The sequence below is a fragment of the Caretta caretta genome, chromosome 5 (genome assembly GCF_965140235.1).
Source record: "Caretta caretta isolate rCarCar2 chromosome 5, rCarCar1.hap1, whole genome shotgun sequence".
In the NCBI taxonomy this organism is placed as follows: domain Eukaryota; kingdom Metazoa; phylum Chordata; order Testudines; family Cheloniidae; genus Caretta; species Caretta caretta.
This window is the reverse complement of record NC_134210.1, coordinates 107,572,722-107,599,285: the sequence shown is the minus strand read 5'-3', so window position 1 is coordinate 107,599,285 and position 26,564 is coordinate 107,572,722. Positions and strand designations below refer to the sequence as shown.

The 26,564-nt window shown below is 41.4% G+C and overlaps 1 protein-coding gene across 38 annotated transcripts in view; it reads left to right on the top strand.

Annotated features, from left to right (window-relative positions):
- PTPRD (protein tyrosine phosphatase receptor type D) overlaps nucleotides 1-26,564 on the top strand; it is a 1,703,394-nt gene that overhangs the window by 374,875 nt on the left and 1,301,955 nt on the right. For 36 of the 38 annotated variants that reach the window (XM_048850700.2, XM_048850702.2, XM_048850701.2 and 33 more), the window contains one exon: nucleotides 23,687-23,759. The exons of the other annotated variants lie outside the window; for them this stretch is intronic. The gene's annotated coding sequence lies outside the window, so the exon portion shown is untranslated. The remainder of the gene's footprint in view (nucleotides 1-23,686; nucleotides 23,760-26,564) is intronic. 38 annotated transcript variants of the gene reach the window in all.

Here is a 26,564-nt window from a genome sequence, read left to right as displayed (position 1 = left end):
AATGCATGATTTTGTCATGCTAAGAAAAGTTTAATTAATGTTATTTGGTGCTAGTATTTTAAAATAATTAACCAGTTAAAGCCAATGTGGTGAAAGTGTGTTTATGCAGTAGCTGACACAAGATTTAATAGCATGTATATGTCAATCTTGACACCTTTCTTGAGCTCTGGGTGCCTGACCCACTGGTGCGCTGCATCTTGTGTATTCATTTATGCCAGTGCAAAGTGGGCATAAATTACTACTAAATGAGAACAGTACATTTTACACCCACTCTGTTCTGGTGTAAATGATTACACAAGGTAGGGTTGCCAACTTTCTAATAGCGCAAAACCGAACACTCCTGCCCTGCTCCATGCTCCGCCATTCACAGACGCCACGCCTGTGCCCACCCCTTTTCTGAGGCACTGCCCGCTCCATCCCCTCTCCCTCCATCGCTCGCTCTCCCCCACCCTCACTCACTTTCATAGGGCTGGGGCAGGAGGTTGTGGAGCAGGGTGGTGTGAGGGCTTCGGCTGGGGGTGCAGGCTCTGGGTGGGGCCAGAAATGAGGTGTTCAGAGTGCAGGAGAGGGCTCCGGGTTGGGGCAGGCGGTTGGGGAGGTGGGTGAGGGCTCCTGCTGGGGTATGGACTCTGTGGTGGGGTCAGGGTTGAGGGGGTTGGGGTGCAGGAGTGGCTCCAGGCTGGGACAGAGGGCTGAGGTGCGGGGAGGGGTGAGGGCTCCAGCTCGGGGTGTGGGCTCTTGGTTGGGGATGAGGTGCAGGAGGTGCATGAGGTGCTTATGGCTGGGTCAGAGGGCTGAGATGTGGAGAGGTTTGGGGTGCAGGCTCTGGGAGGGAGTGTCAAGGTTCCTCCCCCACTCTGAACTCTAGGGAACAGATGTGGGGACCTGCATGAAAAAACTCCTAAGCTTATCTTTACCAGCTTAGGTCAAAACTTCCCCAAGGTACAAAATATTCCCCCCGTCGTCCTTGGATTGGCCGCTACCACCACCAAACTAATACTGGTTACTGGGGAAGAGCTGTTTGGACGCGTCTTTCCCCCCAAAATACTTCCCAAAACCTTGCACCCCACTTCCTGGACAAGGTTTGGTAAAAAGCCTCACCAATTTGCCTAGGTGACTACAGATCCAGACCCTTGGATCTTAAGAACAATGAACAATCCTCCCAACACTTGCACCCCCCCTTTCCTGGGAAATGTTGGATAAAAAGCCTCACCAATTTGCATAGGTGACCACAGACCCAAACCCTTGGATCTGAGAACAATGAAAAAGCATTCAGTTTCTTATAAGAAGACTTTTAATAAAAATAGAAGTAAATATAAATAAAGAAATCCCCCCTGTAAAATCAGGATGGTAGATATCTTACAGGGTAATTAGATTCAAAAACATAGAGAACCCCTCTAGGCAAAACCTTAAGTTACAAAAAAGATACACAGACAGAAATAGTTATTCTATTCAGCACAATTCTTTTCTCAGCCATTTAAAGAAATCATAATCTAACACATACCTAGCTAGATTACTTACTAAAAGTTCTAAGACTCCATTCCTGATCTATCCCGGCAGAAACCAGCATATAGACAGACCCACAGACCCTTTGTTTCTCTCCCTCCTCCCAGCTTTTGAAAGTATCTTGTCTCCTCATTGGTCATTTTGGTCAGGTGCCAGCGAGGTTACCTTTAGCTTCTTAACCCTTTACAGGTGAGAGGAGCTTTCCCCTGGCCAGGAGGGATTTCAAAGGGGTTTACCCTTCCCTTTATATTTATGACAGGGAGTTTGAGTGTGGGAGGGGATTCTGGGCTCAGGAAGTGGGTTGGGGTGTGGGAGGAGGTGCAGGGTCCTGGTGGCGCTTACCGCAGCTCCCAGGAAGCTGCCGCCAGGTCTTTGGGGCCCCTAGAAGCATGGGCCACCAGGGAGGCTCCACGGCGCCCTCCCACCCGCAGGCACATTTGCTCGTGGTTCCCGGCCAATGGGAACTGTGGACCTGGCTCTTGGGCAGGGGCAGCACATGGAGCCTCCCTGAACCTATGGGCCGCAAGGATCTGGCAGCCGCTTCCAGGAGCCGCATGGAGCCAAGGCAGATAGGAACCCTGCGTTTAGCCCCAGGTACCCGCTGCGCCACCAACTGGACTTTTAATGGCCCGGTCAGCAGTGCCGACCAGAGCCACCAGAGTCTGTTTTCGACCGTGCATTCTGGTCGAAAACCAGACACCTGGCAACCCTAACAGAAGCAGCAAGGTGAATCAGGTCTGAAGTTTACTTTAATAAAAATGTGTATAAAACAGTCTTTAAAATATCTGCCATTGTCCCTGTTCTTGCTTCATTGTTGCTTTAAAGTACCCTGATGTTACTATACTGAAAGAAGAACAAAGATGGAGAAGGCAAGAAGGCAAGCCTCTGTGTCCTAAATGAAGTTCTCATTTTGAAGGCAACGCCTAATACAAAGGCATTCTGTACCACATCACCTGCCCCGTGCCTGCCAATACATTATCCTTAGATGTGGGAGTTCCTTGAGCACTTGTGTAGTTTGGGTTTGATGCAAACCAGGACTAGAAATAGGTAAACCAAGTGCAAGGTAAAATGTCTCTGATGCCATCCTAATAGGTGAAGAGAGGTTAAGTACACTTTCTCTTTATCTGCCCATAGGGACTTGTTTGTTAGAGTTTAAATCTCTAGCAAACAGCACACTGAAGCCTCAGTACTGTATTTTGCTTCCTATGCTACTACAATCCCAGGGGGCCATGCCTCGTTCCTTGATATTGTTCTTTATTGTGCTGCCTTTATTGCTCAAAAGCAATACTTTTGAGAATGACTTTACAGCATTGGAACACTGATTTACTTGAGCTGTAAAGTCATTCCCAGAAAAGATGCCTGCTTGGGGCATACCTGGAGAGAGATGTTACATTGCAGTCTGTTGGTGAAAATGTGTTTGCATAAGGATAGATGCTGGTACAAATTCTTGCTAAAATATTCCCATACTGCTAAATATAAATAAACCTCTAATCCACATGATGGATGAATGGATTGATACATGTGTACAATTACCTTAGTTTTAATCTGTATGTAGTGGATCAGTAAAATATTCATATATTAGCATACTTAATAATAGCAAATGTAACTGAGCCTTATTAACACAATTATAAGATAAAAAATCTAATCAATCCATTAATTTTAATAGCTTTATTGTAATAAACTTGATATTGCATTCATGCCATTCTTTCCTATCCCCAGGAAATGGTGGTAGTTCACTAATGGCAGCATAATTCCTAGGTGTACGCTCCCCCACAATGTACTGGTTAGGTGACATGTGACATCTCTATCTACAACCTTCCTCATAATTCTGGCCACTTCTGGGTAGCACTTCTTCCTCTCACAGCCTTATCTAGTGTTTCTGAAACTCTGTTTATTTCTTTTGCAGTATTTGTTTTCAATTGTTTTCACTCTTAAAAATATTGTTGGCTACTTTAGGCCCCACATTTAATCTTCATCAAAATGACTGTCTCTGATGTATTCTGATTTAACTGTCTCTCTACCTGGATGCTGCTGCTGCTTCCTAGGTTCAAGATTCAGCTAGTGGTGACCCACATGTGTTCTTTGTTAATTAAAAACAAGTGGTCACATAGAGAATAATTCACTAAAATTTTATTTGCACAATAACTAATTGCTGTTTGAATTCCAGATGAAAATATTTTTATATCCTTTTACCTTGGAATTCATCAACTTTTATTTAGATAGAATTCAACTTTTAGCTCTATATCCAGCCATTTTCAAAATGTTTATCAGATATCACAGATAATACTGTGTCACTCGTAGAGAGAAAATTCACCTTGAGTAAGCAACTTTTGTCAATACGATTTCTTTGTCAAAAATAATAAAGGTTGATCTTTTTCATGTCTCCAAAAAGTATTAGGATTTATTTGTGGAAACTTCCAGATGTCTACCTCGGTTAATCTTGTGTGTATCACTGTTAGTATCTTAATATCTTTCTAGTTAGAAGATGGAAGGGCTAATCCTTCGTGATGCACATACTATTTCAATTTGAACATCTCGTTTTAGAAAAGGATCCATTTCTAATTTGCTTGTATCGGTTGTGACCCAACAAAAGCCCTGCTCTTCCAATTCCCCTATGCTTACTAGTTTCCTGAATTGCTTTTACAGGTGTCATAGTCTGTCTAGTTCCAGAATCCTGCCCCAAGCTGTGGATGCTTTCTCTGAATACAGATGAATACCACTGCTGGGTATTTTGCCAGACTGCTAAATGGCCCCCTACAGTTCTCTCCCTAGTGCTTTTGATGAGCTATCCTTGTCTTTCTTCTACCATCAAAGTGCAGATAAAATGTTTTTATGTCATTTAAGTGATATGCACTTTCAAGTAGAGATAAGGAACATGAAACGGTGCTGTTAACCACTGATGGGATTAACATAAAGCACTGAAGGGGTTAGATCTCACTACACCGAGAAGTAATTTTGTCTCTGCTGTGCCACTTTCAGGTTATCATCAAGCATTTACCTTTGTTGAACCACACTTCTTTGCATGCACCTGGTCCACGACACAGCAGAAATCAGAACATGTTAATATATTGTAGAATCATAGAATATTAGGGTTGGAAGAGACCTCAGGAGGTCATCTAGTCCAACCCCCTGCTCAAAGTAGGACCAACCCCAACTAAATCATCCCAGCCAGGGCTTTGTCAAGCCGGGCCTTAAAAACCTCTAAGGATGGAGATTCCACCACCTCCCTAAGTAACCCATTCCAGTGCTTCACCACTCTCCTAGTGAAATAGTGTTTCCTAATATCCAACCTGCACCTCCCCCACTTCAACTTGAGACCATTGCTCCTTGTTCGGTCATCTGCCACTACTGAGAACAGCCTAGCTCCATCCTCTTTGGAACCCCCCTTCAGGTAGTTGAAGGCTGCTGTCAAATCTCCCCTTACTCTTCTGTAGGCTAAATACACCTCTACCCCGATATAACGCGGGTTCGCATACAACACGGTAAAGCTCTGACATGCTGCTCTGAGCAGTGTGTTAAGGGTGCCAGGCCGGGGCCAAGGGGTTAGATAAGGCACAGAGGGTCTCGGGGGTGGTCAGGGACACCCCCGCCCCCCATGGCCTGGGAGGCAGGAGCTGGGGGGGGCACTTTTGGGGGCCCCGCAGTTCCAGAGGGGACCAATCCAGAGTGGGATTAGCAGGGCGCTGGGAGCAGCCCGCTCTGCTTCCCTCACCTCGGCCCCAGCCATGTCACTCGGGGGAGGGGCCTTTGGGGAAGGGTTTCCACCCGCACTCACCAGCAGCAGCGGAAGCGGAGCAGCCCGGCCCCAGCCCCCTCCACTCTGCCAGCTCCCAGCTCCGGCAGTCCGCTTCCCGCCGCAGGTGAGTGCGGGACCTTTCCCTAACCTCCCCCACCTTCCCCCCAGCAACATGGCTGGGGCTGGGGCAAGGAAAGTGGAGTGGGCTGGGGCCATGTGGCGCCGCTTCCTGCTGCTGGTGAGTGCAGGGGGCGTCCTTTCCCCAACCTCCCTGCACTCACTGGCGGCGGGAAGCGGAGTGCCGTGGCTGGGATGTAGCGCAGTGGAGTGGGCTGGGGCTGCGTTGCTCCACTTCCCACCGCTGCTGGTGAGTGCTTGTCGGAGGGCGGGGGGTGTGGATAAGGGTTGAAGCAGTCAGGGGACAGGGAGCAGGGGGGTTGGGTAGGGGCTGGGGTCCTGGGGGTGATTAGGGATGGGGGTTTCTGGAGGGGGCGGTCAGGGAACAAGGAATGGGGGGCCAAAGCAAGTTTGATATAACGCGGTCTCACCTATAATGCAGTGAGATTTTTTTGTCTCCTGAGGACCGCATTATATCGGGGTAGAGGTGTAACCCCAGTTCCCTCAGCCTCTCCTTGTAAGTCATGTGCCCAAGCCCCCTAGTCATTTTTGTTGCCCTCTGCTGGACTCTCTCCAATTTGTCCACATCTCTTCTGTAGTGGGGAGCCCAAAACTGGATGCAGTACTCAAGATGTGGCCTCATCAGTGCCAAATAGAGGGGAATAATCACTTCCCTCGATCGCTGGCAATGCCCTTACTAATACAGCTCAATATGCCTTTGGCCTTCTTGGCAACAAGGGCAAACTGCTGACTCATATCCAGCTTCTCGTCCACTGTAATCCCCAGGTCCTTTTTTGCAGAACTGCTGCTTAGCCTGTCGGTCCCCAGCCTCTAGCGGTGCATGCGATTCTTCCTTCCTAAGTGCAGGACTCTCCATTGTCCTTGTTGAATCTCATCAGATTTCTCTTGGCCCAATCCTCCAATTTTTCATAACAATGCAAAACCATTATCACAGATGTAATGGCCTTACATAGTTACTAAAGTTCTTACTTTCACACTGATGCAAAAGCATAACTGCACTGTAACACCATCTTCTATCTACCATAGGCATCTGTAATATCTGAGCACTTCACAATTGTTCCAGCCTTGATAGGCAATCGTTTTGGACCAGGCTCCTGTATTGGACCCAAACCTTGGGTCCCATGTGCATTTGGATTGCTGGATGTGGGCATAGTTTAATCACTGTCTGGCTCTGAGACACCTACCGGCACTGGGGGACCCACAATCCAATTGGCTAGGCCTTGAAACCAGTGATGGTTCTTCCAACCCTCCCTTATAGCTGGTGCATGATAGAATTCCACTGAAGATGTGAGCCCTCTGGTATACTATTTTCCTTTTGGAGGATTACATATCAGTATAAGCAAGTAGCACATAGACACTGCAAAGGACTGTCTAAACTCACACACACTTTACTCACAGAGACAGCACAAGAGATATACAGATCTACAGAAAAATAAACACCGGCATACAAGACCATGCTTCTGTTTCCTCACCCTCCTGAGTGTCCTTTGGGTCACAATCAGTGTCTTCCAAAGAATCCAAAATTATTCTGCACCCACTCTCCCTCGGCCCCATCTTTTAGTGGTCTGCTTGAACACACACAGGCCCTTCTGCAAGTTTTGTTCAAGAGTCCCAGCATGAGAACTCATACCCCAGACTTGTGCATTCACATGCACAAACCCATTTGTCTTACATAAAAAAATAATTAGCAAATCAATAGTTCCCCTGCCCCGCAAACAGTCTGCATTGTCTTGCTAATCCAAGTTTATTCAATTGTTGATGGTCCTTACTGTCTGTCCCATTCAGGGGGAGACTCCCAAGTGCTAGTGTCCCCTCCCCTTAATACAAGAGGTATGATTTAATAATACAATAAAAGACAGTCATATGTTTATAAACATACAGAGAGTTCATAAAGTCAAACTGGAATTCATAAATTCACATGGACAGATTTCCAGACTGTCACAACAATCTCTAATGTTTTCATTCTCACGCAACTCCTGTGAGGGAGGGAAGAGCGATTAACCCCATTTTTACAGCTGGGAAAGAGCAAGACTAAAGGACAGATTTTTTAAAGTTATTTAAGTTCCTAAAGATGCAGACAAGTGCCTAGTCACTTTTGAAAATCCCACTTGATACATTGTTGCTCCTCCTCCTTTAGGCTCCTACAAACCCTTTTTTAAAAATCTGGCCCTAAGTGACTTGCCCATATTCATAGATAGATATTCATAGATATTTAGGCCAGAAGGGACCATTATGATCATCTAGTCTGACCTCCTGCACAATGCAGGCCACAGAATTTCACCCACCACTCCTAAAAAAGACCTCACATCTATATCTGTGCTATTGAAGTCCCCAAATTGTAGTTTGAAGACCTCAAGGAGCAGAGAATCCTCCAGCAAGTGACCCGTGCCCCATGCTACAGAGGAAGGCGAAAAACCTCCAGGGCCTTCCAATCTGCCCTGGAGGAAAATTCCTTCCCGACCCCAAATATGGCGATCAGCTAAACCCTGAGCATATGGGCAAGATTCATCAGCCAGATACTACAGAAAATTCCTTCCCGGGTAACTTGGATCTTACCCCATCTAAAAACCCATCACAGGCCATTGGGCCTATTTACCATGAATATTTAATTACCAAAACCATGTTATCCCATCATACCATCTCCTCCATAAACTTATCGAGTTTAATCTTAAAGCAAGATAGATCTTTTGTCCCCACTACTTCCCTCGGAAGGCTATTCCAAAACTTCACTCCTCTGATGGTTAGAAACCTTCGTCTAATTTCTAATCTAAATTTCCTAGTGGCCAGTTTATATCCATTTGTTCTTGTGTCCACATTGGTACTGAGTTTAAATAATTCCTCTCCCTCTCTGGTATTTATCCCTCTGATATATTTATAGAGAGCAATCATATCTCCCCTCAACCTTCTTTTAGTTAGGCTAAACAAGCCAAGCTCCCTGAGTCTCCTTTCATAAGACAAGTTTTCCATTCCTCGGATCATCCTAGTAGCCCTTCTCTGTACCTGTTCCAGTTTGAATTCATCCTTCTTAAACATGGGAGACCAGAACTGCACACAGTATTCCAGGTGAGGTCTCACCAGTGCCTTATATAATGGTACTAAAACCTCCTTATCCCTACTGGAAATACCTCTCCTGATGCATCCCAAGATGACATTAGCTTTTTTCACAGCCATATCACATTGGCAGCTCATAGTCATCCTATGATCAACCAATACTCCAAGGTCCTTTTCCTCCTCCGTTACTTCTAGTTGATGCGTCCCTAGCTTATAACTAAAATTCTTGTTATTAATCCCTAAATGCATGACCTTACACTTCTCACTATTAAATTTCATCCTATTCCTATTACTCCAGTTTACAAGGTCATCCAGATCCTCCTGTAGGGTATCCCTGTCCTTCTCTAAATTAGCAATACCTCCCAGCTTTGTATCATCTGCAAACTTTATTAGCACATTCCCACTTTTTGTGCCCAGGTCAGTAATAAAAAGATTAAATAAGATTGGTCCCAAAACCGATCCTTGAGGAACTCCACTGGTAACCTCCCTCCAACTTGACAGTTCACCTTTCAGTAGGACCCGTTGTAGTCTCCCCTTTAACCAATTCCCTATCCACCTTTCAATTTTCCTATTGATGCCCATCTTATCCAATTTAACTAATAATTCCCCATGTGGCACAGTATCAAACGCCTTACTAAAATCTAAGTAAATTAGATCCACTGCGTTTCCTTTATCTAAAAAATCTGTTACTCTCTCAAAGAAGGAGATCAGGTTGGTTTGGCACGATCTACCTTTTGTAAAACCATGTTGTAATTTGTCCCATTTACCATTGACTTCAATGTCCTTAACTACCTTCTCCTTCAAAATTTTTTCCAAGACCTTGCATACTACAGATGTCAAACTAACAGGCCTATAATTACTTGGATCACTTTTTTTCCCTTTCTTAAAAATAGGAACTATGTTAGCAATTCTCCAATCATACGGTACAACCCCTGAGTTTACAGATTCATTAAAAATTCTTGCTAATGGGCTTGCAATTTCTTGTGCCAATTCTTTTAATATTCTTGGATGAAGATTATCTGGGCCCCCCGATTTAGTCCCATTAAGCTGTTTGAGTTTCGCTTCTACCTCAGATATGGTGATGTCTACCTCCATATCCTCATTCCCATTTATCATGCTACCATTATCCCTAAGATCCTCTTTAGTCTTATTAAAGACTGAGGCAAAGTATTTGTTTAGATATTGGGCCATGCCTAGATTATCCTTGACCTCCACTCCATCCTCAGTTTTTAGCGGTCCCACTTCTTCTTTCTTTGTTTTCTTCCTATTTATATGACTATAGAACCTTTTACTATTAGTTTTAATTCCCTTTGCAAGGTCCAACTCTACTTGACTTTTAGCCTGTCTCACTTTATCCCTACATATTCTGACCTCAATAAGGTAGCTTTCCTTACTGATCCCTCCCTTCTTCCACTCCCTATATGCTTTCTGCTTTTTCTTAATTACCTCTCTAAGATGCTTGCTCATCCAGCTTGGTGCTTGCTCATCCAGCTTGGAGTCACACAGGGGTATTTAACCCAAGTCTCCAAGTCTTAAACAAGTGCTGTAATCACTGGACCATCCTCCCTCACTAAATCCCCTAAATTTTGTGACATGGGGAGGTAGGTATTTAGAAAAAAAAAAAAACTTTTGGAACCTTCACAGTCCCCTGCTTATATATGATACACATTCTTAGGAGATATGCACATGACAGCCCGCAAGTACTCGATGATAACTTGAGATTCTTCTTTTTATGTTGAAAATATCAATGACATCTTTTCAAATAGGATATTCTTCATGGAGTTTGGAATATCCTCTGGATTTCCATATTTGTGGTGGTGGTGTTCAGTTGGTGTTTTGATTTGCTTTAAATCTAATGTTCTGTTAGATTTTTTGTTTGTTTTGTTTTTAATAAACACTAGCCGCTTGTTACATAATTTTTACTTTCCCGTTTCTGCACAACAGGCTGGCTGGCTGTGCAACCTGCAGAACAATCTTGCACTGGTGCATGGGTGGACTAGATGATTTCATACACATTTCATTTTCCATTTTCTATCATCTGTGACTCTAAAACCTTGAACTCAAAGCTATACTGTTATGAGAAATTAGTTTGTTTTAACCATGAGGGCATTAAAAAGACCTGGGTAGAAACAGGGCAGAGAGAGACATAGAAACATGAAAGGAGGACGTCAGCATTTGAAGGATAGATAATTATAAGAACATGAAGAAAATGATGCCCTAAATATAGGGAATAGTGCTGTGTGAATAACTGATTTTTCAGTTTGCTGGCAGAGCTGGTTGTTTTTGTTTTTATTGTTTTGGATCCAATCACAATGAAAAGTTTTGGAAATTTTTGGTAAACCAAAAAGTTTAAAAAAAAAAGTTGAATGAAATATTTTGTTTTATCCAAAATAATTTTGTTTAAATGTAAAGTTACTTTTTAAAATAAATTTGAAGGACATTTCAAACTGAAACGTTGTTTTGGACAGAAAAATTAAAACCTTTTGTTTAGAAAATGTTGAAACAAAACAAAACAAAAAAATTTGGATGAAAAAGTTGGCAAATTCAACATAAATTTATGAAAACCTTCAGTCAATCCAAATCTATATTTCACTGGGGGGGGGGGGAGGGAAAGGTTTTAGTTGGAAAAAAATTGCTGAGCTTTTATTGAGATGTCTTGAAAAGTCTTCCCAAGGCTTTTCCATCCTGTTATTCATACTTTCTAATGGTTTATTCGTTCTTGATTGTCTGTTGCTCTGTTTTAGGCTTCACCACTGTATAACCACCATTCATTTAATAAGTTGTAATTATGAACATATTTAAAGCAAGCTGAACACCCAGAATCAATATATTGGACCAAGTTTGCCATACTCCAGTTTTATTGACTTTACTTTCTTTGGATGGAAGGGAATTTAGAGTTGTTCAATGGACTATCATTTGAAGTAATGGGATGGAATAGGCCATATCTACACTATAGAGTTCACAGTGGCAGAGCTGTGTTGATGTGGCTGCTTCACTGTAAGATCTCTCGTGTAGCCACTCTAGGCCAATGGGAGAGAGCTTTCCCATCAGCATAATTAAACTGCTCCCAACGAGTGGCGATAGCTATGTCGGCGGGAGAGCGTCGGAGTAACTTGTGTTGTTTTTTCACACACCTGAGTGACATAAGTCATACCGACAAAAGTGCTAGTGTAGATATAAGAGAGGTAAAATGTATATAGAACATCAGGAAAACATCCTGAGAGATGGGAAGTGGTGGGAGCCCTTTCACTGGGTGCATTTAAAACTAGATTTACAAAACACCAGAACTTACAGTGTACAGAAACACCCTTCACTAATAATAGAATGGATTGATTGACCACATGTTATTCTTCAATATCTAATATCTATGATTTGTATTAATTGTTTTAAGAAAACAAAAAATGTTTCTGCTTCAATATTGAAAAATGTGTGTCACATTCTTAATGTGTTAACCTATGTGATTTCATCCAACCCTGCATAACTGGTCGTGTGCAATTAAACAGGTCTAGCCACAAGGAATCAACTGGTGCCAATATATGTACATAAAACAACATGATGACTGGTTTATTGCAACATCCTAATGTAACCCTGAAATAGAAGTAGGACAGCTGAAAGCAGAGGGAAACTGGTATGTAAGTCTGTTTGAATACTGCCATTAAACTTCCAATGGTGACAGCATGCAGCTAATAGGGCATGCTGATTGTTTACTTGCTCCTATTCATTCTGCTTCAGGTGTGACTGTGTAAAGTACAGTGGGTACTCAAATGCTGCTGATTGCAGAATGATTGACTCAGCCCATTGTCATGTATAACACAATGTTCCACCAGAGGCAAGGGGATTGCAAGATCATATAAAATAAACACTCCAAACAGACTGATACACTTCTCTTGCAGTTTATACAGCTTTACAATTCTACAGTTGTAACGTGAGCGAATTTAATTTCTGCCAACTCAGACACCAGTGCAGGACAATGGGTTCCTCCTCCTCAAATAAGAGGTAGCAGCACAGGGAGTCAGCACTCTTGAAATGTTTGGCATGTTTCAGGATTCTTGCTGTTATCTTTCCAGTTTACTTTTCTGTCTTCATAAGGTCTCTAGCAGTCTTGTGGGTTGTTGGGGTTTTTTTTTTTGTAACAGTAAGAAAACAAGTCCTCCTTTTCTTTTTGCGAATACAGACTAACACGGCTGCTACTCTGAAATAAGAAAACAATCAATAGGAAAACTTATAAAAATGCCATGTCTGCAATTCTCCATTCTCACCCGCTACTTCCATGTCTTTTGGAGGGCACTGCAACCTTACAAAGACACTCACCTGTGAGCTATGTCCTTCCGTGCTCAGATGGATTCAGAAGACACTTAATCCCAGTATGTGGGCGTAAACTGAATTTAGAGTGATAGCATTACTATACAAATAAGCAGAACTCTTGTAGGAAGTTCTGGGCCAAACTCTGAAAGACATGGCATCCTACCATAGCCCTTGGTGATTCCTATCCCAATACTTACTTACCTGTGGGAAGAAGGGAGGGACATCTGTTTTATTATAGACCATATTCAAATTCATGGAAAGAGGATATAGAAATAGATTATTGTTCTTTCTTTCGCCTTTACTACCCAAAGCACAGCACCTGGCAGGGAAACTAAAACATGATTTTTTTTTTTTTAATGGCTAGCAAACTCATTTTCTTTTTAAGCTCTTACTGGGGAAAACTTAGTGGAGGGAATATGTGGAGTTGAGGGAATTCATCACATGATTAGACTGAAATATTTAAAATATCAAGATGCTGGTTTATGAAGATGCCTCTTCACTGAGAAGGACAGTGTTTTTCTGCTTGAATAATAAATGTTTTCAGCAGGCACTTGGAAGGGTGGGATTGCAATATGATCTTTGGTGATATGAAGCCCTTCATTGAAAAGGGATTTTTTTTTTTTTGTGGGGGATAGGAGTAGAAAGGATGCAGTCTCTGAGCATGCCCCTTGCCACTGCAGTATCCTGCCTCCGTTTCCCTTCAGGTTCCTGGAAATAATCAGTTCACATCAAAAATCTCTACAAACTTTTTCACAAGTTTTCCCTCTCTTGGGGTCTAATGTGTTACACAAAGACCTGCTCAAATGACCTCTTTTGGTCTTAAAAGGCCATTAGGCCATTACAAGGTGAAAATGGGGAAAATTCTATCAAGGATTTTCATATCTTGAAAAGGTAAATTCCCTAAAATGGAATATGTATTCTGTGTGAGTCTCTTGTGAAAGGAGAGGGGACAACTGGCCATGAGGCCTATTGACAACAGCAGGAGACCTGGTTTCCATTTCCAGGCGTAATCTCTTGTATCAGAGTCCATCAAGATTTGCCTCATAATGTTCTTCTGGATGGATCTCATCTTATTTCTACTGTGAGGCAGTGCTGTCGCCTTTATCATGAAGAATTCCTCCAGCTGCCTAAGAAGTGATCCTGATAGTCTTTGAAGGAAATCCCAGTCAGTCATCCTTAATCAGAAGATTTTAGCTGCTATACAGAAAGTCATATGTGATTATGTGGGACAAAGTAGAGTGACAATATCCATGGGGTTCTGATGGTGTAATGGTAGTTGAACTGTTTGCGTAGCAAAAAATGGAGAGGAGTATACTGCCATTCAAAGGCTATGTTTATATAATCCAAAATTTTGAAGAAGTGCTTACCAGGCTGTATTTGATGCAACTCCCTGATAAAGTACTTCCATAAGATGTACAAAGTAGGTGAAGCATTAATGGGTGTTCAGTATTGTTCTCAGACCTATTAAAACAGAGAAAAAACTGTAACATTTTACCTGTGAATGTTGCTTCTGAATCTCAATACATCAGGCCAGGCTGAATTTTAGCTCATTATCTTTAATCTGAAGTTATATAATTAGTAGGTTCTTGGGCTTATTCAGGTCTAATAGCTCTTTGTTGTTCGGCTATACCAAAAGGAGGACTGTAGACACTTGATATGGTTTTAATCAGGCTTCAACTTTATTATTGGATGTCTGGGACTACCTGCAAATAAAAGGTTACACAGAAGGTATCCTCATGTTTATTCAATAACTTCCTGTGGGGCTTCCACCAGCCCCTTTTTTTTCTCATCCAAATCCCCCAGGCAATCCATTGCTTGGACCTTACCATCAATCCACTCTTGTAGGAGGGTTAAGGTAGGTTATAAGAAAGGGGGCTCCTTGGCATACCATTAATAGGAGCCCCGAATCCTCCTGCCCAGTTCCATTCCTTTAGCCAGCACCTCCTTTTTAAGTCTTTTACCAGGCCATTTATCTGGTCACTGTATCCCTTCCCTACGGAGTGCCTGCACTGGACATACGCCCCACACTTGCATAATGAGTTGCGACCTCTAGCCTAACCCCCTTCGCGTGTCATGTCGTCAAAGCTATCCCTGAACCCACTGTGGGGAAGATGAGGAAAAGCCCCACTCTACTTAGGCCAATCTAGTGATGAGAGAGAAATTCTATCCCAGCCCTCCTAAAAGGGACGGCTAACACAATGCCCACAGCAGGTCCTGACCAAAACTGATATTTTGCCACCTAAAGGAGAGAGAGGGTGGGTGCTGCCTCACCTGCTCCATGGAAAAGGGCTTTCCCTGCCAGGGCTTGCCCCTTTTCAACCTTTCCATCCTTCTGCCCAGGGGATGAGTCTGTGTCACCACATTGATCCATTCACCCTTTTTGCAGCACCTTCTGACCTCCCACCCATAGAGCACTGTTCCCTTTCCCTTGGTGAGCTGGACAAGATTCCCTCCCGCCCCCCCACCGCTTAAAGGTGCGGTGTGGTCATTAGTCTTAAATTAGGAGTACATCAGGCTCAATCCCATGACCAGTCATTTGGGGTCATCTTCTGTGGGCAGAGTGAGTACTCCTTCTCCCAACATTACCCATCTGTTGTCTGGTAAGGCTTATCTTCATTACTTTTGGGTCTGTATAGGAAGCTTCTAAAATCATTTATACTTTTTACATATATTTATGTGCATATAATATAAAAAGTGGAGGTCTGTTCTTAAACTGTTCAGTCCAAACAATAAACTTCATCTGTTCTCATATCACAACTTTCATGTCTGTAATCGCGTGACCAGAGAGATTGAAGTGTTCTCCGACTGGTTTATGAATGTTATAATTCTTGACATCTGATTTGTGTCGATTTATTCTTTTACGTAGAGACTGTCCTTACCCATAACTATTTTACATTTGGGGACAATGTATACCTTAAAATCAGCGGCACTGCTATGGGTACCCGCATGGCCCCACAGTATGCCAACATTTTTATGGCTGAGTTAGAACAACGCTTCCTCAGCTCTCGTCCCCTAACACCCCTACTCTACTTGTGCTATATTGATGGCATCTTTAACATCTGGACCCATGGAAAAGAAGCCCTTGGGGAATTCCACTATGATTTCAACAATTTCCATCCCACCATCAACCTCAGCCTGGTCCAGTCCACTTCCTGGACACTACAGTGCTAATAAACGATGGTCACATAAACACCACCCTATACCGAAAACCTACTGACGGCTATTCCTACCTACATGCCTCCAGCTTTCACTCTGACCACACCACACGATCCATCGTCTACAGCCAAGCTCTGCGATACAACTGCATTTGCTCCAACCCCTCAGACAGAGACAAACACCTACAAGATCTCTATCAAGCATTCTTACAACTACAATACCCACCTGCGGAAGTGAAGAAACAGATTGATAGAGCCAGAAGAGTTCCCAGAAGTCACCTACTACAGGACAGGCCCAACAAAGAAAATAACAGAACGCCACTAGCCGTCACCTTCAGGCCCCAACTAAAACCCCTCCAACGCATTATTAAGGATCTACAACCTATCCTGAAGGATGACCCAACACTCTCACAATCCTTGGGAGACAGGCCAGTCCTAGCCTACAGACAGCCCCCCTACCTGAAGCAAATACTCACCAGCAACCACATACCACACAACAGAACCACTAACCCAGGAACCTGTCCTTACAACAAAGCCCATTGCCAACTGTGCCCACATATCTATTCAGGGGACACCATCACAGGGCCTAATAACATCAGCCACACTATCAGAGGCTCGTTCACCTGCACATCCACCAATGTGATATATGCCATCATGTGCCAGCAATGCCCCTCTGCCATGTACATTGGTCAAACTGGACAGTCTCTACGTAAAAGAATAAATGGACACAAATCAGATGTCAAGAATTATAACATTCATAAACCAGTCAGAGAACACTTCAATCTCTCTGGTCACGCGATTACAGACATGAAAGTTGCGATATTACAACAAAAAAACTTCAAATCCAGACTCCAGCGAGAGACTGCTGAATTGGAATTCATTTGCAAATTGGATACAATTAACTTTGGTTTGAATAGAGACTGGGAGTGGCTAAGTCATTATGCAAAGTAACCTATTTCCCCTTGTTTTTTCCTCCCCACTCCCCCCCCCCCCCAGACGTTCTTGTTAAACCCTGGATTTGTGGTGGAAATGGCCCACCTTGATTATCATACACATTGTAAGGAGAGTGGTCACTTTAGATAAGGTATTACCAACAGGAGAGTGGGGTGGGGGGGAGGTATTTTTTCATGCTTTGTGTGTATAAAAATATCTTCTACACTTTCCACAGTATGCATCCGATGAAGTGAGCTGTAGCTCATGAAAGCTTATGCTCAAATAAATTGGTTAGTCTCTAAGGTGCCACAAGTACTCCTTTTCTTTTTGCCTAGTTCAGGAACGCTGGGACCTCTCTTCCTCTGGAACTTCCTTTCCGCAAGAGCTTTTCCTGCTAGCTCTCCTAAGCCTTTTATTAGCCCCACGGGGCTCCCCGCTCCACCAGGTGATTCATCCCTTTGAGTGGAGCTTGTTACAGGTACCCTGGGCATCTGCCTCACTTAAAGGGCCAGCCAAGTGATAGCATGCAATTGAGGTTCTTCCCTACATGATATTCAAATAAGATAGTCCACACAAGGTTTTGTTCTGATCTAATATAATACACAGTAAGGTCCCAAAGAAAACAGTGATCAAATAACCGATTTGATAACCTGCTTTATTACTTGGGTTCAAGTGCAGGGCAGCTAAGGAACGTGCAGTAGGACCAATGCAGCGAGAGTGAGAAAATAACCTAATCTTTTATATCGATCTCTGACCATTCATAAGGAACAAGCACAGTGATTTATAGCCCTGAGTAAGGAAAGTATCCCTATTCAGGACAGCATATAGGCATGTGCTTAGACCCATTGAAATAATTGGGACAGGAGTCCACGCTTACATTTCAGCACATGCTTAAATGTTTTCCCGGACTGGGGCCTTGGTCAGTATTTTGGTTTCCTATTTGTAGTCAATATATAAGGCTACCATACATGCCTGATTGTAAAAATATTTAAAATAATAGATAATTAATCAAAAATTTGACCACAGCTGTTGGAGAGCTAGTCATTTTTTTTTCAGGAACGTAGTTTAATATTGCAGCTTTAAATGGCAGTGCAAAGAGTATTATTTATCCCTGGGTAATACCAGTGGAATAAACACTAGTCACACTATATACAATGTTCTGCCATGCAGGTTCTCTGCAGATTTAAATGGTAAGAGAATATTTCTGCAGTCATATGCAAAATCTTGAACTACTGGTGTGATCAGAAGTTACTGGTACCTCATTAGCTATAACAGCGTAGGCAGGTAGTGATGTTCAGATAGTGCTGTATCTTATGCTAAAGAAGCCCTGAATGTTTTTCACCACACACATTTGTGAGAGACAATTGGTGTAACTAAGCATGCATCTTATGTCTGAGTTGTCATAGAAATCAATCGCTGAAAAGCGTAGTGAATAGGCAATGACCAGAATGTATCAAACTTGGAAGACAGAAGGGCAATAGGTAATGCTAATCAATCACTATGGGGGAAAAACCTAATTAATTATAATAGTAATTATGAACTGATAAAGCCAGAATGTACATTTCAAGTGGCACTTCAGGAGTAGTTTGCAGTGCCTTGTACAATTTCGTGAGCAAGAGATAGTCTCATCCTGTATTACAACTTGACATCCAAATGGTTAGATCACATTTCAGAGTGACTATGTTATCTCTTGGGTAATGGTTAAATGCTGATAAAAGATTGTGAAGTTCAGTGGAAAGATGGGACTCCTATTTATCTGGTGCTATCAGTCTGAAGAATCAATGAATTAAGCAAGATAGGCAGCACTCAGGCTATGCTCCTATTGTCAATAGGCTACCATTTGGGTGTCTCAGGTGTCAGGGTGGATGTGATCCAAATGGGCAGTGGGGAGACCAGTTGACAGCATGCATACATTAATGACAGCTTCAATAAATCCTTGCTCTTGTTATGGAACTTAATAAATGAGCTTCTGTGTCTGAAATGTCTAATGCTGCTTATGTATGGAATATATGCAGTGTGAAAAGGGGAGTGGAGTGAGTTTAATGGCTGTCAGTTTTGTATGGCTTTTTGTTATACTTATTTCAGACCTAGAAGGCAATTTCAGACCGGGAATTCAGAATGGCAAGGTTGTCAGGGGTAAAAATGTGCAGCCTATCTGTTAGAAAACAGCACAGAAATAAGAATTATATATATTTTTCATGCAGTACCTTAGTAACAGTCACCCAAATAATGATTCAGGATTCTCAGATGCCAAATAGGGGGAAGGGATCGTTACATATTACTTTTATTTTTTACAAAATCCTTAGTTATTAATTAGCTTATTTGAATGTCATATGCCTACCTATAATACAACCAAACAAAAACGCAAGCTAAATGAAACTAGGGTGGTGTATGTGGTTGTTGTGGGTTTTTTTTATATATTCTTTGGGGGTTGTTTGTTTGTTTATATGACTAGATAAAACTTTGCTGACACAAATCATTATTTACTTTGGTCCATAACTGAAAACATTACCCATGCTCCTCATGGACTCATAAACTTTAAGGCTGAAAGGGACCGTAATGATCATCTAGTCAGTCCTTTTGCATATGGCAGGCCACAGAACCTCACCCACTCACTCCTCTAGTAGACCCCTTAACCTCTGGCTGAGTTACTGAAGTTCTCAAATCATGTTTAAAGACTTCAAGTTACAGAGAATGCGTCATTAACTCTAGTTTAAACCTGCAGGTAACCTATGCCCCATGATGCAGAGGAAGGCAAAAACACTCCATGGTCTCTGCCAATCTGACCTGGGGAAAATTCCTTCCAAACCCCAAGTATGGTGATCAGCTGGACCCTGAGCAAGACCCACCAGCCAGCCACTTGAGAACAAATTCTCTATATTAACTCAGCGCCCTCCCCATCTAGTGCCCCATATCTGGCCATTGGGGATTTTTGCTACTAGCAGGTGCAGATGGGCCACATGCCTTTGCAGGCAATCTCATCATGCTCTCCATGAATTTATCAAGCTCAGACTTGAAGCCATTTAGGATTTTGGCCTCACTGCTCCCCTTGGAAGGCTGTTCTAGAACTTCAGTCCTCAGATGGTTAGAAACCATCTAATTTCAAGCCTAAACTTCTTCATGTCCAGCGTATATCCATTTGTGCTTGTATCAACATTGGCCCTTCACTTAAATAACTCCTCTCCTCCCTGATATTTATCCCTCTAATATATTTATAGACAGCAATCATATCTCCCTTCAGCCTTCATCTGGTTAGGATAAACAAGCCAAGCTCCTTTAGTCTCCTCTCGTAAGGTAGGTTTTCCATTTCTCTGATTATCCCAGTAGCCCTTCTCTGCACCTGCTCCATGAATTCATCTTTCTTAAGCATAGGAGACCAGAACTGCACGCACTATTCCAGACGAGGTCTCATCAGTGCCTTGTATAAGGGCAATAACACTTCCCTGTCTCTACTGGGAAATACCTCACCTGATGCATCTGAGCATTGAATTAGCCTTTTTCACAGCCTTATCACATAGTCATCTTGTGATAAAGCAATACAGCCAGGTCTTTCTCCTGCTGTGTTGCTTTCAACTGATATGTTCCCAGCTTATAGCAAAAATAGTAAATCCCTAGTGCATGACATACTGTCTCACTGTTAACTTGTGCTTCCCCTGTCTGTTGTACCCTCCTGTTAGAGAAACCAGGGGAGTAAGGGTAATATCTTTTATTGGATCAACTTCTGCTGGTGAGAGAGATAAGCTTTTGGCTTGAGGAATAGCTCTGTCTCTCTCAAAAGCTTGTCTCTCTCATAGCAGAAGTTGGCCCAATAAACAATATTACCTCAAAACCCGGTCTCTATGCTATCCTGGGACCGACATGGCTACATTGTGTCCACCTGTGTTGTCTGTCATTTTAGATTTAGATTCTAAGCTCTGTGGGGAAGGAGCTATGTTTCTGTCATATGTGTAGGCAGTGTCTTGCAGAATGGGGCTCAGTCTCTGATTGGGAGCTCTAGGCGCTACCCTAGTACATATAATAAACAAGCTACTAATAGAACTGATAGTCTTGATTCTTGTTGATTCAGGCTTGCTCAGACTAAAACAAACCAAAACCTTGGAATGAGGTACCTCAAGTCCAGATTTGGATCCCACTTTCACTCTCTAGCAATCTTCCTAGTTGCGTATACTCTTACATTGTTCCAGTACTTACACAGTGGTGGAATACAATGACTTCCCTGGGTGCCTCATTTACACCTCACTTCTGTGTACCATAACTATTAAACCCATCAATGTAGTCTTGAAATAGGGTTTTTACTATGGTAACTTGAATAGCCTCCTAAATGTCTCCGTGGGATGGTTGTGAAAAAATGAATGGCAACATCCTCATTTCAAGCATAGTCAAGTTAAGTCGTATTCAGCTTCTGTATTGTGCTCTCACTTCATGTGCATCTCCCATTAATATCAGTGGAAAATGTACACATCACTGAGGATGGAAGGGGGAAACAAAGCTGGGTAATATTGTGCAGATCTCACGAGACCTTTGCCCTTAGTCTCAGTTTATTTTTTAGACTCTGTTTATTTTACATCACTTGCTGAGATAACTTTCAAAACATACAGTGGTGCTTGCATAAGAGGGTTGCTTCTCTGAGACAATTACATAAATATAAGCCTACTTTGATGCTACATATAAAGTTCTTCATTACACTAGTGATGTAGGCCCATTGTGGGATCCTTACAGAGATGTCTTTCCTGTGCAGCGATTTGTGTTTTTAGGTATGAGGGCATGATTTGACCCGGAGTATTAAATAATGTTAGGAGTAGAGGTAAGCTCTATGGGCCAAATTCTGGTTCAGTGACAAAGGTGCAATTCCCATTGACTTCACTGCAACTGTCTCTGTGGAACCAAGAATTTGTCCTCATAAATTTAGACTGTAGCTCATTTAATAACAGTTTGTTTGAAAAGTACAATGCCAAAAAAGAAAAACAAAAAGGTAACCATTGAGAATGTCTACCAATTATAAATATCACAGAGGGTGGTTCTGTGTTGTGCTGTAACGTGGTAAAAACAGAACTGTAAGTATCCAGAGTAGGGTGACCAGATGTCCGAATTTTATAGGGACAGTCCCAATATTTGGGGCTTTTTCTTATATAGGTGCCAATTAACCCCCACCCCATCCCGATTTTTCACACATGCTATCTGGTCACCCTGATCCAGAGTATAGAGGCTTCTAAATCCAAAGCCGAAAGTTCACTTTCTAGGGATTGTCATTTCACATTAGTATCATTCTCTGAAATTTTCACCTTGTCCTCAAAAATGTCAGATATTGATGGTAATAATTATCATCTTATTGAGCATGATACTTCAACCTCACCTGCCAGTTGCTTGCAGCTTGTTGGCATTTTTCAGCAAGCAGGTTTAAACTTTTGGTAGGCACTGGGAAGAGGAAAAAAAAAACCCTAAATGCCATGGAAAATGCAAGTTAATAAGATTTGTAACATACCTTTTTCATGTAGGGAAATAATTATACTTTAATTTAAAGAAAAGATATACCTTAAAAGAAATGGGTAAATGCTAGAGGATTTACATCGTGGAAGATATTGAATTCAACAAACTATTGTAGATTATTGTTTATTTCTTAAAGCACACATTTGGGGGTCATGAACTGCAAAGAAATGGAAAATTAAGGTTAAATTTTTCAACTCTGTAAAATAGTAAACAGAAAAATAGCTCTTTTTCAGCAGTTACCCATTTTAGGAGAAAAGAGAACGTGTGATAGATCATCATTTTCAAGGATACACATAAATAATTAAAATAATTTAGCATTGGCTGACAGCTGACATACGGAATGAATGCTTGCCAGAAGGGTCATCAGAGCAATTTATGCCACAAAAACAGATGTAGGAGGTTGTAAATGGAAGGAACTGGGAGATTAAGAAGTTAGATTATAAAGCAATATTTTTGAGTGATAAAAAACTATTATTTTTCCCAAGCTACAAATAATATGCAATCAGTGCTGTGGGAAATGAAACTAGAAGATCATTAAATTCATCTTGAAATAAATTGTAAAGATATGCACAAAGAAAAGTAAAGGTGCTTTTTAATTGCACCTCCTTTGTACTTGTATTTTCAGTTGTATACTGGAGAGCCAGATTCTTCACTGACAGTGTATCCCAAGTTCTAATCGACTTCAATGAGTTTGGCATGTGCAAAGAATGTAGTCTTAGACCCATATATAGTTTGAGCATACTGCTAAAGCACTGTTTTTTTCTGTCAATGTGGAAAAGATTAAATAACTGAGATAAAATACATCCCTGTAGGGTGGTGATTGACATTGGGTATGGGTAAGTGGGGTTGACGGATGTTAGCTTTATTAGTAGCAAGGCTACAATCCAGTTTTCACAAACCATTAAGATAATTTACCAGGCTGATTAACATCATGTCTGTGTAAGAACTGTGAGCATTGGTAATAACTCATGGGTATTTAACAAGCTAATGATTTACCTCTGGTTCTTATATCAGTGGGTTTTTTTTTTGTTTTGTTTTGTTTTCATTTTAAAAACAACAACAGTCCATTGAAACAACATTTGTTTTTAGTAGAACAGCATGTCGGGAAGAAGATTATAAATGGGTATTGTAGTTAATTACACAATTCATGTAGCATGAATGTTTTCATCAGAGAATGTCTTATGAATCATATCATTTAGTATATCTGACCTTTATTTGATACTTTATGTACTATACTCTTGTATGAATTCCACTTTATTATGCTGTTATGCAGCGGTGTTAATTTGTAGATGCTGTCCACCTACTATTTGTCTTTTTCTTGGAATCAAGATTTGCTGTTGTGAATGTAAAAATTTTATATATATATATCTTACAGGGAAAACTTGAGGTGTCTCACACTTTTAATCCTCCAGTCAGTGATTGTCTTGGGAGCATATTGTGGTAAACTGGTAAGTTTGTATTGATTTGCTTATTACCTTATTCAAATGAAATGTCATTTTGTGATATGGCTTTTAAAATAGGTGGTTTTTTAACTGCATATTTGACACTTGTGTGACTGTTGCTGGTCTGTGTCTAGTTTTGATGCCCACAATTCAGAAAGGATGTTTAAAAATGGGAGATGGTTCAGAGAGGAGTACTGAGAATGATTAAAGGACTAGAAAACTTGCCTTATGGTGATAGACTCAAAGAGCTCAATCTATATAGATTAACAAAGAGAAGATTAAGGAGGAGCATGGAGAATAAATATCTACATAGGGAACAAACACTGGACTTTTCAATCTAGCAGAGGAAGGTATAACATGATGCAGTGGCTGGAAGTTGCAGCTAGACAAATTCAAACTGGAAATAAAGCCTACATTTTTGACAATGAGGGTAATTAAAACAATTTACCAAGGGTTCTGGTGGATTCTTAATTGCTGACAATTTTTAAATCAAGATGGCATGTTTTTCTAAAAGATCTGCTCTAGGAATTATTTTTGGGAAAGTTCTTATGGCCTGTGTTATGCAGGAGGTCAGACTAGATGAGCACAATGGTCCCTTCTGGCTTTGGAATCTATTAAATAATCCTCTGCAGTGTTGTGGACTCAGCATTATCCGTTCCAGAAGTTTCAGGGATGTGCTTGCATTGCTCAGCAGAAGAGCTGGTTGCAATGTATTATTATTATTTATTTCCAAATTTTAACAAAACACTTTGCCAAAAATGTCCAGTATTTCCTTCCCCCCAGCGTCTTTAATTTACCAGCTCTGCTCAACAGCTATCTCGCTGGTTACAGGAGAAGTCTGAGGGGTAGCTGCATCCTGTTCAATCAATGCTTGGCTGACAGATGGTTTCTACACAGCTGAGATGAGTAAGGGAGTTAAGTAAGGAGGAAGTACTGAGGTTCCACAGGGGATCTGGCAAATCCCTTCCTCCCAATAATAAAGTCATTGTCTAAGGATCTTTTTTCAGAAAAGAAATACTTTGTTTTAATAAAAATATTTTTGCTGAATTTGACCTTCAGCTGGGAGAACAAGAGTGGTATTCACATATTCCTCAACTCTCAGAACAATTCTGAGAAATGCTACTGTCCAATGGATAGATCACTGCCCAGTGGGTGGGTGCATCAGGAGCCTTGGTTTCTATTCCTTTCTCTGCTATTGATTCACTGTATAACCTCAGGCAAGTAATTTAACTGCTCTGTGCTTCCTCTTCATTCATCCTAGTGAGAAGATACATATTGACTGTTCTTTTTGCAATAAAGTGGAAGTCACAGTAGCACTGGAGTCCAGGAACTCATGAATGCTAACCATGACAAGCTATATCATTGTTACTAATTCATTTACCTTTTCTGGGCCTCAGTTATTACATCTGTAAAATCAGGATGATAATATAATATACTCTCATTTATCCAAACTTCCTTGTTTGAAACAAGATTATGTCCTGCCCAACCCTCTGAAGATTTCCTTTGAGCTCATTCAGTGTTCCCCATGACATTCATGCAGTTGAAGTTGTATGGTACTCTGCTACTTTAAATGTGTGTTGCAAAGATTAATGAGCTAATTCTAGCAAAGCCCCTGCAAAATAGAGGTCCCATTCATGCAGAATACTCCATTCAAACAGCACTAAAAGAAGTAATTGAGAGTTTGATGCATTAAGGGCTTGTGGAGTCACGCTCAAAATACTATGCAACTGCTTGTTGTTACTTTCATTACAGTATTTACTTAAATATACTTGATCAGTAAAAATGTATGTTGGTGGTATAGCTAGGACCACTGGCCACTCTCCTGTGATATCCTACTTTCAGCTCTGGTCAGTTCTTCAAGCAATGTAAGGAAAGCTTTTAAGCAGATATAGTCTTTCATTTATAAAAGCACCACACATTTCAGAGCCCACTCGTGGTGGCAACATGCAGCTTTCTGGGCCCTCATTGCTGTGTGAAGAGGGACCCTTTGAACTATCCTGCCACCTACCATACCTTTGAATAACAATATCAGCTACTCCACACAGTCAGTGTCTGATATTTTAGAGAAAGATGAAAACAGTCCTGTCAGTTGTGCAAACTGTGCCTGGAGGAACAATTTCTTCCTGATCCTTGCAGGTGAATAACAGCTTAATTTGTGCCCTAAATCGTGTGATTTGATCACTCATAGAATTATTTTAGCTAGCATATTTGCAAATTTTATTAAAAGTAATAAAATTATCTAGTCCATGTTGTGCTGTTCTTAGTATAAATGTACTCCCAGTGGTTCCATTCAGTAGTATGTTTTGTCCAAGACAAATAAGAATGATCCTAGAACCAAATGCATACCCTTAAGCAGAATTATCTACATCTCCAGTTTTTCAAACAAACTTCTATATTGCAGTATTTAGCCAGTGATTTTAAAGAAAATTAAGTAAATAAATATGAGATAAATATGCAAACTTATATTTTATATAAAAAAGAAATCTTAGCCCTGTGTTTGTTTGTTTTTTGCTCTGAGTAATAATTTCCTCTGCATGTTGAAGATCTTATTACTCAAGTTTAGGCTATGGGATTATGAGAAAATGCCTCTAATCATGTGTCCTAAACATTCAAAAATAAAATTATTTGGAGCAATCATTGGAGATTAAAAGCCTGGGAGGCAGGGAGAAACAAATTAACATGAATAAATTATGTGCTTAGATGCTGTTTTTTTTTTAACCTAAACCTACCTAGGTATTGCCTATTATATGCTGTACGCTATATGCCATGCTAAATCATTCTAAACTTTCACAGTTTCTTTTGGAGATGGTT